Below are 19,369 nucleotides of genomic sequence, written 5' to 3'. Positions count from 1 at the left end.
TGATATCTCTACATTAAATAATAAACAAAATTTGGCAACAACTGCTTTTTATAACTTAGTCAATATTTAAATCCCTATGATCAGTAAGGATAGATATACAGGGGCAAGAGATTATTGTGGGTAGATTTGCAGGAACAACTGCTTCTTATTGAATTGCCAATATTTAAATCAGTATGACCAGTAGGGATAGATATACAGGGGCAAGAGATTATTATGGTTAGATTTGCAGATGATATAGCAGTTTTAGCATGTAGCAAGGAGGAGTTACAGATAGCTTTAAATAAAATGGTTGCGGTATTGTATGAAAATAAATAAAAATAAATCAAAAATACTGGTATACAAGGGAAGAAAAGGTAGGGAAAAATAGGAGACGAAAGATTAGAAGAAGTGGTTTACGTTAAGTATCTAGGAAGTCAGATAAGTTAGGATGGAAGGAGTAGTAGGGTTATAGGGCAGATGATAGCGCAGGGTCGAGTCGTCTTCAAAAAAAAGAAGTCTCCGTGGATACCATAGATAGAGGTTTTAGAAAAAATAGGAGAACAGAGGTCTATATGGAAGTCAATAAGAAATAGGCGAAGTAAGTTAGTAGGACACCTTCTTGGATACGAAGGTTTAGTCAGAGACATGGTAGAGGCAGAAACAAGATAAACTACATTAGATTACTGTTCAGAAATAGTTAAGGATGTGGGATGTTCTAATTTTAGGGAAATGCGAAGATTAGCTCAGGATAGGAAAGAAAGGAGATGCGTGTCCAACAGTCTTAGGGTTGACGACCTTATGATGATGATAATCAGTATGGTTAAATCTATATGGTCAGTAATTTTGATATAAATGGCCAGTAACTAAATCCATATGGTCAGTACGTGGATATAAATGATCCGTATTTAGATTCATATGGTCAGTATCAATTCGTGGCGAGCATTTAAATATTAGTTAAACGTCAGCATTGAAATATAACTAAACTAACGAAGTAGTCTAAGTAACCCAACCTAACTATTATTTAATTCCATAGTAACCATTTTTTAATTAGGTATACTGCTAGTTTATGTACTGATGCAAAGGAATGAGAACAGGGAAACTAAGAACCGAATATAAATTCCATTGCATGAAATCATGAAGAGTTGATTAGAGACATATTAGAAGCAGAAGAAGGGGTTAAGAGGAATACTCAGAGGTAGATTTATATTAATTTACTGTTCAAAAAAAAGTTACGGATGTGGGATGTTTTAGTTCTAAGGAAATGCGAAAAGATTAGTTCAGAATAGCAAATTGTGGAGGTGTGTGCTCAACCAGTCTTAGGATTGACGACCCTATGATGATTATGATGATAATGATGTAATTATGAAAAGTCGTCTTCAAATCTCCGTTCGTTCATCTACAACCTGTTTCTGTAATAAATTTTGGTACATTCCCATTGTTTTTCGTTAATTACTCGTTTTAAACGCTATACCGATTTAATTGTTTTTTAATTAACAAAAAGATAACAATTTGTTTCAAACAAATGTTGTCGCAACAGTAGGTGTTTCGTAGACTCGCGGAAGTGTGCTTGCGTTATCTAACCACCCAATACAAAATCGAAGTGGGCTGTAAAACAATGTCGTTTCACGGACGTCTATGTTACAATTAATATCGAAATAGAAACGCCAAGCACGAGATTGCAATTGAACAACGACGACGATATCCATGTCGTGGTTTGGTGGCTGCCTTTTGTAGATCAGCGATTGTTGAAGTTTGCATCATTAAAATGCAAAGTGCGAACGAATCGTAACTCGGAAGCGACAGCAATACGGCATTGAGAATTCATCTTTACCTTGGCAAAATCGTCATTATATGTTGTTGTTATTATTATTGTTATTAGTATGGATACATTTCTAATTTTCGTCACGCCGCAAATGGAACTTTAATAACCGTCAAGGAGCTTGATAGGAAATTGCCATCACGTTGAAATGGGATAAGGAATTACACTGATATAGGTCTATAAACGGAAGTATGTTCATGACGTAGGCAATTAACGCCTTTGTGGGAAGTTATAAACAATTTGTCTAATCTACTATTAAAGGACTACAGGATAATGTGTGGCTTGGTAATAAAGCGTTTTATGTGCGCAGTTTTTGTTTTATGGTTAGAATTTTAAAAGACTGTTCCGTTCAGAAATGTGGAAAACATATGAACGCAACCTAATGGTAACTGAACTCTCTAAAAGTTCAATTATTATTGAAGTATTTCCCTGGTGAAATAAAAGATAACTAACAAAGCAGTTGTTAAAATTAAAATAAATTAGTGATATTTAACTGAAAATACATTGATTAAAAATATATCACCGTGAAATAAGCATTTTTCGGTGATGCATGAGTTATTTTGTACTCTATGACGTACTTTTAAGTAATTCATTGTTCTAATGGTAGGTAAAGTTATTTAAATCAGCCATATTTGTTTCTGCTTCAAGCTGAATTGTTACTGTTTGTGACCTTATTTGCAATTGAGAAATCATTACTACAATCCAACACATTATTATTTATCACTCATGTTCTAATACGTCATCTATTTTTTTCGTTATTGACTCAATGGTTGAGTTCTAGTCTGGGCTAATTTTGTGTTTTTTTCTTCTGATTTTATGCTTATTTACTCTTTATTAAAATCACTGATTCAATAATTAGTATTGTCAACTGTAATTGATTCACTAATTTGCAGTGATTTTATTATAACTGTGAAATATTTATTAAAAATTAGTGAAAATTCACCAATTTATTTTTAGAAAAAAGTACCTACTTCAATTTTTTTTAGACATTTCCTTCTATTCTTCAAATGCACGAAAATAGTTTAAATAACAATGTGACAAAGTATATTTATAACTAATCTTCGTCGACCCTAAAAACCCTAGAATCTAAATGAATAATCTCCTTATTGTTGTAACAATGAGCTCTCTTTGACGTTTAAAAAAAAATGGTTGTTTCTACATCATCATCATCATCGGTTGGAAAATGCAATTTTTCAGTATCATGTACTTCCTTCTCTTTAAATTTTCTTATTTATTTATATCATTACAAGCAGTGTGTTTGTTTATATCTTTATGCAGTATAAAACGTACGACCTGCTAATCATTCATCTACATGAAAACGTTAGTTGCAGAAAATCAACTGCTATCAGACACAGCCTTGGAACGAAGCTTACCGAGCTTTGTTCGGTGGTCCTTTCACTTTTGCCGATGTCTCGCCGCAAACAAGACGAGCAAATGCATTACATTTATTAATTTAAGTAAATGGCGTGGCGTCTTCTTTGTTATATTTAACAGGAAATAGATTAAATTTAATTAGATAGAAATACATCTACGATGAAGTGTATATTTTTAAGGTAATGTATAGGTATAGTGGGACTATACTATTGAGAATAATTAGACTTTTGATTTATGTAATTCGTAGATATTTATTCCCATTTATTAATTTTAGCTTGCTTGAAGAATAAATTTCTGCATGTGTAAATTACTTTATGGTATTGTATTCGTTTTGGAGAATAGAATTAAGAAGACGTAATGGATTTTAGTAAGTACCTTCTTATAAGCTTTTCTTTACACACATTTGCATAGTAGGTGAGATAAGAATTTATCTATTGCATAATTATTTATTGTGCAATAGAGAAATGGTTAATTCCACCCCATCTTACAATTCAATAAAGGTAAATTCGCTTGAGTTTATTTCAAATAATTCGATGAACTGGGTTGAAAATTTGTTTCGATTTGAATAGTTGCTAACGTTTAGGGATCGGCAGGATAATTGGGAACATCTAGGGAATATGTCGATAAAAAAATGTTACAATGAAGAAGTTCTTATTAAAATATTAATTTTGGTAATTAATTTATGAAACGAAAATATGCAAAAGCGTTAACCTAGGGTATTTTAAACTAAAAAAATTTCTTTTTTGGAACCTAATATGAGATAATAATAATAATGGGGTGAAAAATGGACATAATCGAAGGATTTTTTTTAAAAACTAGCAGTTCTTATATTCATTACATTAAAATTAAAAGATCCTTAGTAAAATAGGAACCTTCATACTTTTGGTTTCTTTATCTATCTGTCTGCCTGTATGTCACACCTCCCCCCTGTTTTCCTCTTATTGATGTACCTATTAATTTGATGGCGGAGGTAGATTGACGACTCAAAAATAGAAATAATGAAAAATAATGTTTTGGGGCCCCTTCCCCCACCCCTTTGAGTAATGGCTGTATTCCTATTTTTTTTTTTCATTTACGCCATTAAGGGCCTCTTTTTAGACAGTACTTTTCAAATTCTAGAATTAAATGTTTTAATAGGAATTTAACGTATCAGTCACTATAGATATTTTCATTGAAAATTGTTTAAAAATTATCCCTGTTCTCTAATTTTTAAAACATTAATACAAAACTAAAAAATATGAATGTTGCCATTAGTTAATACTTTATATGAGAGAAAAATGAACATTGTGTGGTATCGTGGTGGAACGAAGTTTTTTACGCATTTCGGCAAATACCGATTATAAATTTTAGGCAAGGTGTTTCATTTACATCACAGGAAATTCAGAGTCAGCTTATGGAAAAGGGAACTTTTATTCAATTTAAAACATAGCTTACTTTTTTGTGCTAAACGAATTCTAGTTGTTTAAAGGTTATTGCACTTTGAAAATTTCTTTAAATACTTGTGATTAAGGAAATAAAAAAGAAAGGCCTTGCTTTTTTAGAGCAAATTATTTCTTTTAAACATCATTTTTTCGCCATAATCTTGATTACTTGGCTCACGTACCTTAACCTCAATTTACTAAAATATATAGAGTAACCTAACCTAACCTTCCCAAATGCGTATGTTTTAACAAGTAGCAAATCTGTACTAACCTCTAATATAGAGATTAGTCGATACAGGGCACGTTGTACAGCCTACTTACTAATGCAAATTTGTCGTGTAAATAGTTTTTTTTTCGAAGTTGCAGTCTTTGTACTTCGAAGCTTTTTATAAACGTAACATTTCCTTGAAAATGTGCCAAGTCCTTTGTACGACGAGAAATATTAAATCGTGTTTACCAACACGCAAAAGAAAATGACTTTGTTTTTACGTTGACAGCACTTTAAATTAATGCAAATTGAACGTGTTTGCGGTATTTATAACGCGAATGATTTCATTATTGGTTTGTTTTTAGTTTTCTGTCGCATATGACAATGTTTAAAATGCACTTAATGCTTGTGACAATACACATTTGCATTATTTGCATTCATTTGTTACCATTGAAGACGCAGTGTGTATTTATTACTTTGTTGATGGCGTTTTAAAAACACATCTTACTGTCCTGCAGTCATTTGTTACTCTGTCTGTACTTTTTCTGTCAGTTTGTTTGTTAGAAACAAATTAACGTTAAATTCAGTCGAGTAGGTACTCTATTTTTGAAATTTTGATACCATGAGGTCCCTTCAACTTTATTTTACTTAAATAAAATACATATTGAAGAGATGTACTACTGTATTACTATTGCGCTCGAGTCTGATAACTCACAATTGTGCAATTATTCAATTAATTTGATTTAAATTGAAGCTTGATGTACATCATACTTTTTATATGCCATTTGTAGTGACACAACGAATGCTCTGTTTACGATTTAATATTTAGCAGGAAATTGAAATTGTGCATCTTTTGCTGATGTTAATAATGCCTTACTTTCATAGTAGCTTTTGGTACTAATTTTTCTACTTTGTGGAAGTATGTCAGTGTATTATTAGGTTGGCAGCGTTTGTACAAAGACGTGCTTGTTTGCTCAAAGGTTTTCTGACTATTACAAATTTCAAAGTGTACATTACAAGTTGTAATTAATTTCTTTTGACTGATATAAGATTTTAATTAGAAGTCTTTGACTTATTCCGTATTCACTAGTGTACGATTTACTTTTTTACTTCCTTTGAGAAAATATGGAGACGTGGAAGAATAGTTATTACTGTTACAAGTTAACCCATTCATTACAAAGAAGTCGGCGTATCTACAGTGCTATATCTCTTTCTATTTGGTATAAACAGCGTCGTATAGTTAATGAATGGTTTTGTTATCATCTGCTGCTTCCTTATCTGTCCCTTCTTATTTAAGTTGTGTACAATTTTCATGCTCTTTGTAGAAGAGTCCCTGTGTATTTTCTTTGTGATGAAACTTTGGAGTTTTCTGGTAATTTCGTGCTATCTTGAACTACTTCTGTATATAGATACAGGGTAGATGTATTCTTAAAATCATAAGTTCTCGTAATACACAAATTAAAAGTTAAAACGAGCACCGTAAACATCCAACATCAGTGTGACATGCTCCAAATAACGATACTGTCAAGTTGGAAAAGACGATAGAAGAAGGGACATCAGAATGGAACAAGAATAAATGAAACAGAAACTGGAAGCAGTACAAGATGACATGAAAATGGGATGAGAAGAGTTAAATGCAGTTCATGAAGCACACGATGGTTCCGGTAAGCTTGACAATGGCTGGGTTAGTCGTTACGGAATACCATTGGAATTAGTACACGAACTAACTAGTTCGGTAGAGCGATACTATATGTGAACTATAAGAAGTAGTTCGCAACGAAACAGGAAATCAGTTCGTTTGTTCCATTATCTACCACGCATTGAAGATGGTGGAAAAAATTCATGATATAACAACGGAAATTTTGACCGTTTGGGAGTCCTGGAACACCAATAAGATTTTTCCGAAAATTTGATTTGATGTAAATCAATATCAGATAATTCCATCATTGATTTTAAAGGGTCTCTATCTTCTTCGAACCTACAGTGCCTTATCAGTGAAATAACGAACTATAAGAGCAAACTAGTTCACTGAAGAATAGCGAACTAAGTGGAGCACTCTTTTTATTGAACCAAAATGCCCAAGTCTAAATGGATTTGTTTCTTCCAAAGAAAAGGTTTTTGGGCGGTTAATTCTCGCCAGCTACTAATGCTGATTGACTGGCAGTCCCTTCTGTCTCCTTTTAGGAACCATGGGGACGAGTGGGTGGTGGTTGGAGTGAGAATGATGAAATGGACGAAAGACAAAAGAAAAGCGAAAGATTTCTTCCGACTTCATAGTAATCATGTACTGGGGTTGAACATGTTCTAGAATAATTCCAGAATGTAGATATTAGAAATGCTGGTGTTCTTTGTTACTAGCGCAATGTAGGTAACCAACTATAAGCCTATTAATGCTTCTTCAGGAATGGCGAGAATGAGATACGCATGATAATATGCTGACAAGTCTCAAGAAAATCAAGTCTGAAGATGGCAAATACAAAAGAGAACAACATTCATAAAATGGACAAGCAAAACAACCCTCTTTCTCAGGATTTAAGTTTGTGTTTTTACCAAATTTGTGCTCTTCACCTTCTAGATTACTGTTCCTTTCAAGAAGTTAGAGATATGCCCCTTCCTTATATTAGGATGCGCCGTATCATAATTCCAAATTCAATCATATTTGTCTGCGGAGCTCATTTCTTCACCGATCATCGAGCGAGAACTAGACAAAAGTGTACAGTACCATTTGCAAAATTATTTAAACCGTCTCGTGAAATTTAAGAATATGCTTCATTTAAAAACATATTTAGCCAAAAATAATTACAAGTGAAGTAACTTAACGTTCTATACACCTGTAAAACTTTTGCTTTGTTTTCTATTGTTAATTTATATACATTTTTGTTTTAAGAAATTGCTAAACATTTTCGTCTAGTACTGTACAGTTCTAGCCGATCTCCTAAGACCGCCCATCATGAGCTCTGCTCGTTCAAGCTTGTTCCAACTATTTCTGTCTTGCTCACGCCTAGTGTGTATTCTTTATATCTTCGCGCAGATTTTTTCAAGGTCACAATTATAACAAATTGAAATAGACTGTACTTTTGTTTGTACAAATTTTGTCCTTTCTCACGAAATTTGCCTTTCTGTTATAACCTTTTCTTTTATAATGAATTTTACCCCATTTTATTAAGCCTCCATCTTTCGATGATATCATGATCGTAATTATATTTGTTTGTGATAGGGTTCGATTTTTTGCTTTCCTCTGCTTTTTGACGTATTGTATTCACTTCGATCGGATTACGAATAAAAAAATTGGCAACCGCAAATAATACAAACCACGTTCCGCGGTTCCAGCGGTTGTTGATGTACGTAAATACATATATCGGTTTCACTATCATCATCAAGACCTTTAAATCGATAGCTTCTAACCTTTTACGCGAACTGAGTCGTGTTTCTACGTTTAGAACGGAGAATTCCAACAGCAATTTTGCCATTATCTTTCCATCCTTACTACATCGACACCTGTTTTTTCAACTTACAAAACAGCTTATTATGCAACCAGAGCGAATCTCTTTTAAACCGTCTGCCCCAGAGCCATTCTAGACTGTTATTATCTATTGAGTGTAAACCACATCTGAGAGTAGGTACCTAGAATAATAGTTGCTCTACTCTGTTCACCTTGGATTCATCATTTTGAATCAAACCCATTGCGAAGGTCGACGTAATTGGAAGTTGAACATAAAATTGTTCAACACATCATGTGAGAAACACTTGAACTAACATTACCAACGGCGGGTAATTGTACGTAGACATGCCCATGGAAGGTAGAAAAGGCATTATTTACACATGGATTGTTAAGTGTGTTCTGCTGTGTTTACATATTGACAATAGTACAATTGGTGTTAATTAGTCTTCAGATGAAAGCAACAAGGTTAACAAAAATTCAAAGATGGAGGAAGCACATAATACGTCAATTACATGAGATGCATTTTGGGACAAGGATTATTCTTAATAATGAAATTTTTGAATATCGGATAGTTCTGACTTAAAGGTGTTATAATAAGGTAGCCAATTTTCGTAGGTTCTATCAAAACTAGACATATTAATTGCAGGTAAATTTAGACGAGATTTTGACGAAGCAACACTGGTAGGTTGAGATATCACTAATGTATTGCCTTTAGAAATTAATTCTTGTGCATGTGAAAGAGTGTCTTCAATGCCTCATTTCTAATTAATTATCCAACAAAAAAATTTGGAAATTAAATTGTTGGAATTCTTGGAGGAGATTGTCTAATTTTGACATACGTAATTTGATCTCAGAAATGTTTGCCTTTTTGAAGTTCTTTTTCGGGCATGATTAATAATAATTGACGCTAAAAAAAATATGAAGAAATTTATGTACGAAGGCATGGAAGATAAAGCAAAACGTCGACTTAATTTGTTTCTCTGCTTCTGTGGCTGATGTATTACTTAGACAAGTAAAACCCCAGGTTGTTGATTGATATTTATTGATAATTTTTCAATTTACACTGGATGTGATAGCAACAGAAAATCCTTGCTGAAAATACGATGCACTAATTGATGTAAATCCGGCTCGAAGGACCATAAATATGGTGAGGTTATACATATAAGACGATGATATGCCGATGAATTATAGTCATGCTTATGATGATATGATAATAATAAGAGGTGTTAGCTTTTGGATGGTTTATTTGATAACAGATGATGTGTTATAAATAACATTAACACTCATGAACCTATAGTTGTTTCTTACTACTATATTCATTTTTTATATCCATGCAGTCGTGCTCCAAACTTACGTCTTTAATAATCCTTACAGAATTTTCAAAGTAAATGATCTCTAGCACAAAAGTGATTTCATTCTAGTAAAATCGATCCAATCCTGCTCTATTCTTTGTTTTACATCTCTAGAGCTTTTTCCACTCTGAGCTTTCTGACTCCCTCAATATCGAAAATAAGCAACTTTTTCTAATTTATCGTCTTTTTGTATTAGTTCTAACCTTACTTTCGAGATCAATTACAAATCAGTATTTCTGTTCTAGTTTTATTAATTTTCATACCATGCTCTTCTATCAATACCGTTTTAATTTTATTTAAAGCTAACTTTAATTATGAGCTTTAATTAAAGCTGTTCCGTCATCGATAACATTAATTGCATCTTCGATATACAAATTAAAAAGTAACAAGTGCGCAACAGAAAAACACTTTTACGACAAAAAATGTTTATTTATTATTAAAGCTGTGCAAAACAATATTGATTCATAATGTGATTTAAAATTCAGTTGGTAGGTTTTTCTCAAAAATACCAGAGAGTATTTAAGCGGCATTTGATAGTACTACGCAGTGTGACAGAAGATGTTTTTCAATTTCAGCAATAATTAATTCAATTAATTCCATTGCAAGTAAACATATTTTTCATCAAGCATTCAAGAAAACACTGTAAATGATGGTTGTAATTTTATTTAACATCATACCTACATAAATTCATTTTGATACAATAGAACAATAGTTACTCCTACAATACTATTATTGTTATTCATTTTTTTTAACGAATAATTTAGTCAATGATAATAATTGACAATCGTCGTGATACCCGATCCTTTATTTCATTAATAATAATTAATTAATGAAATCATTTTGAAATTGAATTGAAATCGCCGCAGAAGCGGATTATTACAATCATGATGGCCTTGTACTGACATTGACAACATTCATTATATCTGCTAATAGATCATCTTCTGTTATTAGGAAAAACTGGCTTGTATATTAACATTGCAAACAGGTTTTTTGCAAAAACACGAAATCGAGTACATAATATATCTCACATGGCATGTATAGCGTGCAAAACAGAACAATTATCATTGTTTTGGAGTGATATGATAATGAGAGTAATGTAACAATCAATTACCCATCAGAGTTTACTAAAGGAAATAACAACATTGAATAGTTTTTTTTTCTGCATTTTAACTATTTATTGCGATTATGAAACGGAATTTTTTCTTCTTTAAACGATTTTAATGGTGTAATTTATTTTACACAGTTACACATTATAAACACCTATTAATTTTAACTGACTGTATTTTTGTATCACTTATATCACCGTTTGTAATCCCTGTTTTGGCAGTATTTGTATCACCTGTTTTTAATTGACGGTTATCCGTTATGAAGTTATGACATTACCGAACTTTCCATATGATTTCACTTTCTTTTACCGCGCGGTTTTTCCGCAAGCGTCCGGCGGTATCGATCGCCGCCCGAGGTACACGCTTACAACAATATTAAAAATGTAAAGGGTATCAACTTGTGCAGCTATTAACAGCAGGTCTTCACAAATTGATTGATTTATAAAGATTCAGCAATTTTAATTTTGAATTACCTACCTATTGGGTGCGAATGGGAACTTATAAATTCGAAACATCGATTCACCTTTGGTGATTTCGATCATTTTGTTATGGCTTTTTATCCAAGTCTTAAATTACTCTCGTTGTCCATTTTCTAATGCTAGTTCGTGTAATGCTACCATAAGTATCCAAAAGGGTTTATCAATTCATTTTATCTACTCTCCGGTGGATACGACACTGAAATATGTTATAGGACTGTTGGTTATGACATGTCTAAAATTTGTGCCGACAGCAAGGGTCAGTAGTTTTTCTAAAAGTGTCCAAAAGTAAATTTCATTGTATTTAATTTTAAGATTATCCTTTCTTTTGAAAAATATTTCTGTTGTGGTTCCTTTCTTATTAGACTTTATCAAATTATGATGATTAGATGACACGATGATCTTGGGTTTTTATGATGTACAATGTTTTATTTCAACTGTTTGTTGACCAATCTCAAATACTTTTAATGATTTAACAGTCACCTTTTCCCATTGTCTTTGTTTATATTTCAATTTTTGCGTGAACCAATATTTACACTTGCGAATTATAGTTCGGTGAGAAATGTTTTTGACATCACTAGAAGGGAATAGATCACTGTACAGATATTACCTAATAATTATGTCAAGTGTAACGTACTAGTGCATGCTTACATGGGCATGTCGGCTGTCATTCCCACACCTGATACACTTTGATAAATGTCCTTATTACACAAACACCAACAGTGATTTTTTTATCAGTAATTTACTATGTGTTTGCTAATATAATTTGAATTCTTCAAATTATGAAACTGTTTTAAGACAGACTACTTATTTTCATATTGTTTAGAGCTAAATTTCTATTCATCTGCATCGTATTTACTGTCCTCATTAGTTCTATTGATTGAAGGTTTTATTTTGATTTAGATTCCGTTTTCTTTTCTTTAACGATAAGTGTTGTTGTAGGTACATGTGTCTTATAAACTAGTTAATTAAATTAACAGTTAAAAAGCGCCAGTTTGTTGCGCAAACAATACGGACTTAATTGTCCTAATGCCCTAATTAAGTGGCTAATTAAATTATTCGTTTAAGTCAAGAGTCTTAAAGTGTCACAACTAACGACTTTGTTTTGTTTGAAACGATTTATTACATAAAAACTAAAAAAATGTGGAGAAAACAATTATTATTGCTGTACAAAGAATAAACTAACGGATTTATTTCTTCTGTTTTTTATTCTATAAATAAAACAACTATGACATTGTGCCAGTTTTTACTTTTAAGCGTTTAAATTTGCACTTTTATAGAACGAATTTCAAACAAAAAAGCTGGTATGGCTTGCTTTGATTTCCACGGTTTATGTAACAAGCAAACTAATGCAAGCTTTACCTATCGGGTTTTTTACATTTTATTTGTCCATCAAATTCAATGGACTAACGTGATATTTTAGTTATTGGAATCGGTAATTCTTCAATTAAAGAAAATAAAAGTAACAATTAGTGTAGGTAGGATGTGCTACAATTTATTTTATTTTGGAATGACTGAATTTCGTTAAATTTCACTGAAAACTGTCTATTAGAAAGAAATTGTGAATCCTTATTATTAATTCGTTAATTAATTAAACTATGATAAGAACTTTTCTTCATCAATTTCTTTCTTTAGATGTGCGATAAACTTCATCCATCTTTTGAAGTTGAGTATTCGTAACCTAACTTATCGTCTTTGTTATTGCTCAAATCGTGGAGATTAAGGTACAGGAGAATGAACGATCTTGAAAGTAGAGTCCCAAACATTTGTAGAAAATAGTAATGCACTGCTATCGCCTCAATATCAATGCCTGATTGTATAAGATCAAGGTGGGATTTTTTTTGTTATTGGCTACAGCTACTGCTTGAAGAGAACATACTGACGCTGGCGCCACCCACAATCTCCAAAAATTTACGGGATTAGTGAACTAAAGCTTAACAAATGACACGTTCAGCCTCCTGTACTCTATTCTTCATGGCTCTAACATTGTAATAGCAACATCTGATAACAATAAGAATCATATTTACGTTTGCTAGATTCTGCTCCTTTTTACTTTTTATTAATTGTCCTTCCGCCATCATGGTAACCGTCAGTACCATTATGAGTAAAAACTTGAGTCGAACTTATAGTTAGAAAAATAAGACTAAGGAGAAATTTATAAAACAACCGTAAATAATGTATTTAGACAATTAATTGTTCAAGATCTCAAAAAGAAATAAAAGCTCCGCTTAACATTCCAAAAGGTCAGTTGCGATTCAACTCCGTTTGTATCCTTTTTTCATTCCCAATGTCAGCGATACTAATATACCACGCCACCTACGTGCCAGTATGGTGTTGCAAGGATTTTATAGGCAGGTACATGTTTTTAATGGACTTATAATTTCAGCAATTGATAGTTACGTCTTTTATGGTTATTATAAGAAACTTAACCAGGCGTAATAACAAAAACTGTATGATTTATTGCCAGCTACTATATTTACTAGTGTGCTAAGGTTAAAAGAAATTTCATTTATGGGTTAAGGTTTCAGCATTTCAGATAAATATTTGTCCAGTAATATTGGATAAAAGTACACGGGTAAACTTTTTCTTTTGTACCAGTGACATCGTTTTCGGAATTATTTCTTTATGTTTGATGGTGTTTGTTAAGAATGAGGTGATGTTTTCTGTTTCCACCGTTTTCCACATGACCGAAAATAACCATTTCTACTTCAGGGCATGTTAAGTTAACCTTGACTCTAGTTTTCATACATTCTAACTGACATGAGCCTGAAGAATTTGTTCGTAGGCTCGTTAAATTATGCATTGTTATCCGTATACACAGCTGACAAGGAAGAACTGAAAATATTTTGCTCCGTTTGACAAGCAAAATAGGTACAAATGCGCAAAACATCAATCATTATTCCAAAAGCGTCTCGGAATACAAATCCATTTCACTCAATTCTAACGGGTGTATATTGAAATTTAAATAACTACGTGAAAATTTATTTCAATGTAAAATTTTGAGGATATAAATTTTACCGGCTGGTTGAAGTTTCAATTTTCCAATCTAATTGACGGTCGAATCAGCATTTAGTGATAACAATATGGAATAAATGAGAAAGTGAATGATTTTCGCGTAAGTTTGAGTAGTTCAAATGCACTAAAACATGAAGGCAGTAGTGTCATACGAATATAGATGCATTGCGCGCAGGCCACCAATAACAATTTTGACAAGACGCTACGTCAGAGAATGAGATTTAAATAAATGTGATGCTATTGTCAGATTATCATAAAATTTGTACAGATAGCAAAGTCTATTTCCAATTTTCACTCTATAAATAGGTATTATCACTTCTAGTATGAGATTCTATTTATTTTAGTTCATTTGCATCAAACTTTTGTGCGTCTGACGTAATAATGGCGGCGAGCATTCAGTTTTGGCGGTAATTTGAACTTTACTACCTTACTTCCACAATATGGTGATTGTTTTCAACAAGATTTTGTCAGAAATAGTCGTATGTTCTATTGTTGGCAGTGATTCGTATAATCTACGCTAGGATTGGCTGTTAAAATAAGATTGCGATCGTAAATAAGATACCGTTTTGTAGTAGGTGTGTTGCAGGAAATAATTTATTTATTCTTTTTTTATATAACGCGGAACACATTTTTTTTTTTTAATTTTATGTACCGACCACGCAATTATTTATTACCTTCTTACAAATTAATGTTGTTACCTTGTTAATCGAAAATAAATTGTACTTATGTAAGTACGTCTACATACGATATGTGTTCATCCAATTTTTCGTTATATCTTCTTGCATATTTTTGCATATGAATGACTTTATTTTGAAACAAGGAATTCGACTATCGACCGCTAATGAGCTTATTGGTCTCAAGAGCTGGAATACAGATACCTAATATCCAGTTTGCCTTGTACAGAAATAACAAAATTAACTTTGTACATGCATTGTTACACCACATGGGCCTGTTTTCGTTACTTCTTTGTTAAAACTCGATATTAAACAGTTCTTGATGCCGTTGACGTTAAGAAACATGTGATTGTATAACATTTACAATAATATTTGACAAACTAATATGGCACTTGACCTTCGAAATCGGTTCTAAGGTAGTAAGGTTAATAAAACGGTTTATGCGAAGCGACAGGTGGCGCCCTATCGCCTGATGTAGCTAGTTCTAATATCTTATGTTCCTGTATGTGTTAAAAATAGGCAGCAAATTAAATGGCTAATCTATTTAAGTATACAAACATTTTTTTCATATAAATCAAACTAAATAATTGCATAAAAATACTACACAATCATTGGTTAATTAGTCAGTAGATTTATTACATATTGTATAATAAAATAGTGCCAAGTAAAATGCAAGCTTTAAAAATACATCATTAAAATTAAGTTGTACTTCTGTCAGGAACATAAATGACTATTTTTTTGTTAAACAGATTACTGTAAATTAGGAACTAAATAGATTTTATCTGCGTTCAGAGGACGTTTTGAGAAATTGTCTACATGCTGTTGTAAGACTGGTTGTAAATGTAATGGAAGGCGTCATATTGATTGATGAACCTCCTTGAAGCTCGCTCTTTGCAATTTCATCCTGCAGGCTCGCCTTCGGGGGAAAGGAGATATTATATTTTCGATGTTTACGAAATTTAACATAGCCAAAGTGACAGATTATCTTTCAAAAATAATAATGGCTGCCGATGATTGAATTAATATTTCGATGTATCGCGTTAAATAATTGCCCAACATTTTATTTTTATTTATTATGAGAACAATTAAAATGAAAAATTTTCTCTTGTAATATCGTGAACCTAACTATAAGTTGTGATTCATCATTACGATTTATTAAGCTTCTATTTCGATCTCATTAAATCTCATCAGCACGCCAGGGGCTTCATTCAGGCATGCCGATATGTGATACGCAATACTTCTTTTCATATAATGCAAACGAATGTATTTCGAATCTTAACCAGCATTTCTTTCTTTAGGAAATTACATAATAAAATATCCTAAACTAATGTAGTTTCTACCTAGTTTTCTCTATTACTGTTCAACCAATGATTTTGACAGGTTGTGACATTTTGGTTTGGGCACCTGTTATTAGGTACTATTTATATATTTTAATACGTATTTGTGTGAAACGGTCAGTTACAAGAGTTGGCATCTACAGCAAGTTGATCATCATCCTCATATATTTAGGTGTACATAATATATTTATTTGTAAAAGTATTGCGCATTTGTATTATGCGATAAAGGGTTCTGTGTTCGTGTTTCTCCATATTAACAATTAACGAATAATGTTCTAAGATGAGCTTTCTTTTGTTTCAGGTAAGCGATGGAATATAGAAGATCCAATGGATTTTTTAAAATAGTAATGGTGGATCATGAGGAACCCAGTTTTATTGACTGAAACTTATTCTATATCATGGATTGAAAATGATTAATAATTTGAGTTTAGATAAACTCGGTAATCACGTAAGCACATTTTAGCTGTAATCGTAATCTCGGTTCATTGTTACGGATTCAAAACAAATTAACAGTGACATCCACTCGATCCATTATCCAATTTTATATTGTGCGGTTTTCATAAAGGGATTGAGAGGATTTTTCGATATAAAAACGTACGAGATTTAGTCGTTCATCCTAATAATTTATCCGGGATCGAATAAACGGTTTAATTGAACTTAATTCAACAATCATGTCGACCACTCTACTGGACAATAGGATTCAATTTAAATTTATGGTCGAAAAGTCTCTTTGGTCAGTTAGTTAGTGCACGTCGCAGTATCAGAAGATGGTCGCATGGAATTTATTAAGTTAATCCCGCCGCAAGTTTTACTGAACTTTGAAAGTTTAAAGAACTAATAAACTCCTATTCGGAATCTAAAAAGTTCTTTATTTTTGAAATAAATATTTTAACGACTTTTGAGGAACTTTTAACCGTGAGAAGCTCCTGATATCCCTATTTATAAAGTCAGAGAGCCAATAAAATAATCCAGCGAAGAGAACTGAAAGCTTTGCTGATCTAAAATTTGCTGTAGTTGGAAATTGTAAATTTCTTTTCCACTTTAACAACCGTATACTAGTAGCATTCATTTGTACTTATAAGCATTCAGTTTAATAGAACGCACCCATATCTTTGACGAATATTTGACGTAAGGTGTCGCTTGTCATTTACTAGCGCCAAAATCGAATTTTTCACGCCATACAGAATTTTGCAACTACCATCGATGGTACGTAGAATTACATAAGCGATAATTCGGCCAGTTTGCACAACAAATGACACACAGAAACTTCCATCGGTTTATACGCGGCCTTAAAAAGCATTTAAATCCAATATTTGTCGCAGAACTTTCTCTGCGAGGCCACCCGCACGCCATGATATTGCACGTTTTAGTGCAAAAAAATTGAAGCATCAGCTGGCGTCTTAAAAAAAATCAAATTTGACAAGTCACGAATTCAATTGAAGATATTTGTACTGTTAAAATGCCATTCATAATCAAGTTGGAAGACAGACAGCAATTCTGAATGAGGTTCAATATCGATATCTTCAAAAATATTAAAATTACATTGGTTTTCGTCCTCAAGAATTTTGGGCATCACAATAAAATTGCATCTGTATATTCACATTGTCTTGGGCATAAAAGAAAAATTTTCTTAAAATTATATTTGTTAATTTATGGTAATACTTACGCCAACATTAAATTTTCAAAGATGGCGGTTTTATAGAAGAAATTGATATTAGATCGGTGATATGGTTAGGGTTTAATGATAACTAGATGACTTGTTGAGTAATGTTTATTTCTGACTTGAAATTATGCAGATGACGTAAAACAGGAATAATGCCTCTTACATTAACATTTATTTGTCTATAAATACTGTCATAAAATAGAATACGGTGAATAACCTATTATAATTTCAAGAAAATGCAAATTTTTATAAATATTTAAAACCAGTTGTCAATTTAATACCTGTTTCGGATATCGAAAACAAATGTACCATAATGCAATCTGAATATCATACAAAAATGGCGAATTCCATTGTTACTCCTTGCAGTAGTTCATTTGAATCACTTCAGTAACCGCCATATGTTATGACGTCATAACGTCAGGGAACGTTCAGAAGCATTTTCGGTGGTTTTTACAAAATTAAACAATGAAGTCTTTTTCGAAATGATAAAAATAATAGGAGGCATTATTATTCAAATATTCGTCAGTATTTTTTAGGTTTTCAAATGGTGGAATTATTAATTGATTTCCTTACATTTTAAAACATTATACTTTGTATCGCGGAAAAACGCTACAAACAAATGAATGCTAATAACAAAGGACAATACTGCAAAAAAGTACAGATATAAATATGGAGCCCAAGGTCATCACAGGTATGTGTGTATAGTCAGCTGATGCAAATCAAGCACGTTATAATGATTGGAAGGAACGCATGGCTTTGTTTCTTTACAAATCACAAGTACTTGTACTGTTAAGGTGTTCTTTTGCTAAAGGTACTACGTACGTATACATTATTATTATGCATATATTCCATAAAACATACACATAAGTACAAAAAATACAGCAACAACTGTATAACTAAATGATTAGAAAACGTACTTAATGAAAACGTCGTTGCTTTAATGGTGACAAATTCTTAGCATTCTCTCTTGTAATATCGTGAACCTAACTATAAGTTGTGATTCATCATTACGATTTATTAAGCTTCTATTTCGATCTCATTAAATCTCATCAGCACGCNCTTTACAAATCACAAGTACTTGTACTGTTAAGGTGTTCTTTTGCTAAAGGTACTACGTACGTATACATTATTATTATGCATATATTCCATAAAACATACACATAAGTACAAAAAATACAGCAACAACTGTATAACTAAATGATTAGAAAACGTACTTAATGAAAACGTCGTTGCTTTAATGGTGACGCATTCTTAGCAAATAAAAGGGATTTCCAGTTCAAGGTGATTCGGTTCAATTGCGAAACGTGTATGTTTATACATGTAAATGCGTTCTTAGAGTGTGATTATAATGAAATGCTGCTTTGATGCACCCATGATGATAATAACAATAATTGATTGCGTTTTCAATTGAGCTTTAATTGCAGACGAACTGAACCTCATTGATCTGTTCGTTTTTATGAATTGTGTAACGACAATCAACTTAAAGGTCAGACACTTTTTGAT

The 19,369-nt window shown here is 32.3% G+C and overlaps 1 long non-coding RNA gene across 1 annotated transcript; it reads left to right on the top strand.

The window, feature by feature from the left end:
- Positions 1-3,266: 3,266 nt before the first annotated feature.
- Positions 3,267-17,991, top strand: LOC112906684. Its single transcript, XR_003232504.1, has 3 exons — positions 3,267-3,351; positions 3,447-3,539; positions 16,505-17,991. It is a non-coding gene; the product is annotated as an uncharacterized LOC112906684 (long non-coding RNA).
- Positions 17,992-19,369: the final 1,378 nt, after the last annotated feature.

This window comes from Agrilus planipennis, unplaced genomic scaffold, assembly GCF_000699045.2.
Source record: "Agrilus planipennis isolate EAB-ADULT unplaced genomic scaffold, Apla_2.0 scaffold5, whole genome shotgun sequence".
NCBI lineage: Eukaryota > Metazoa > Arthropoda > Insecta > Coleoptera > Buprestidae > Agrilus > Agrilus planipennis.
The sequence above is the reverse complement of the archived record's forward strand: the minus strand, read 5'-3'. Positions and strand labels throughout refer to the sequence as shown.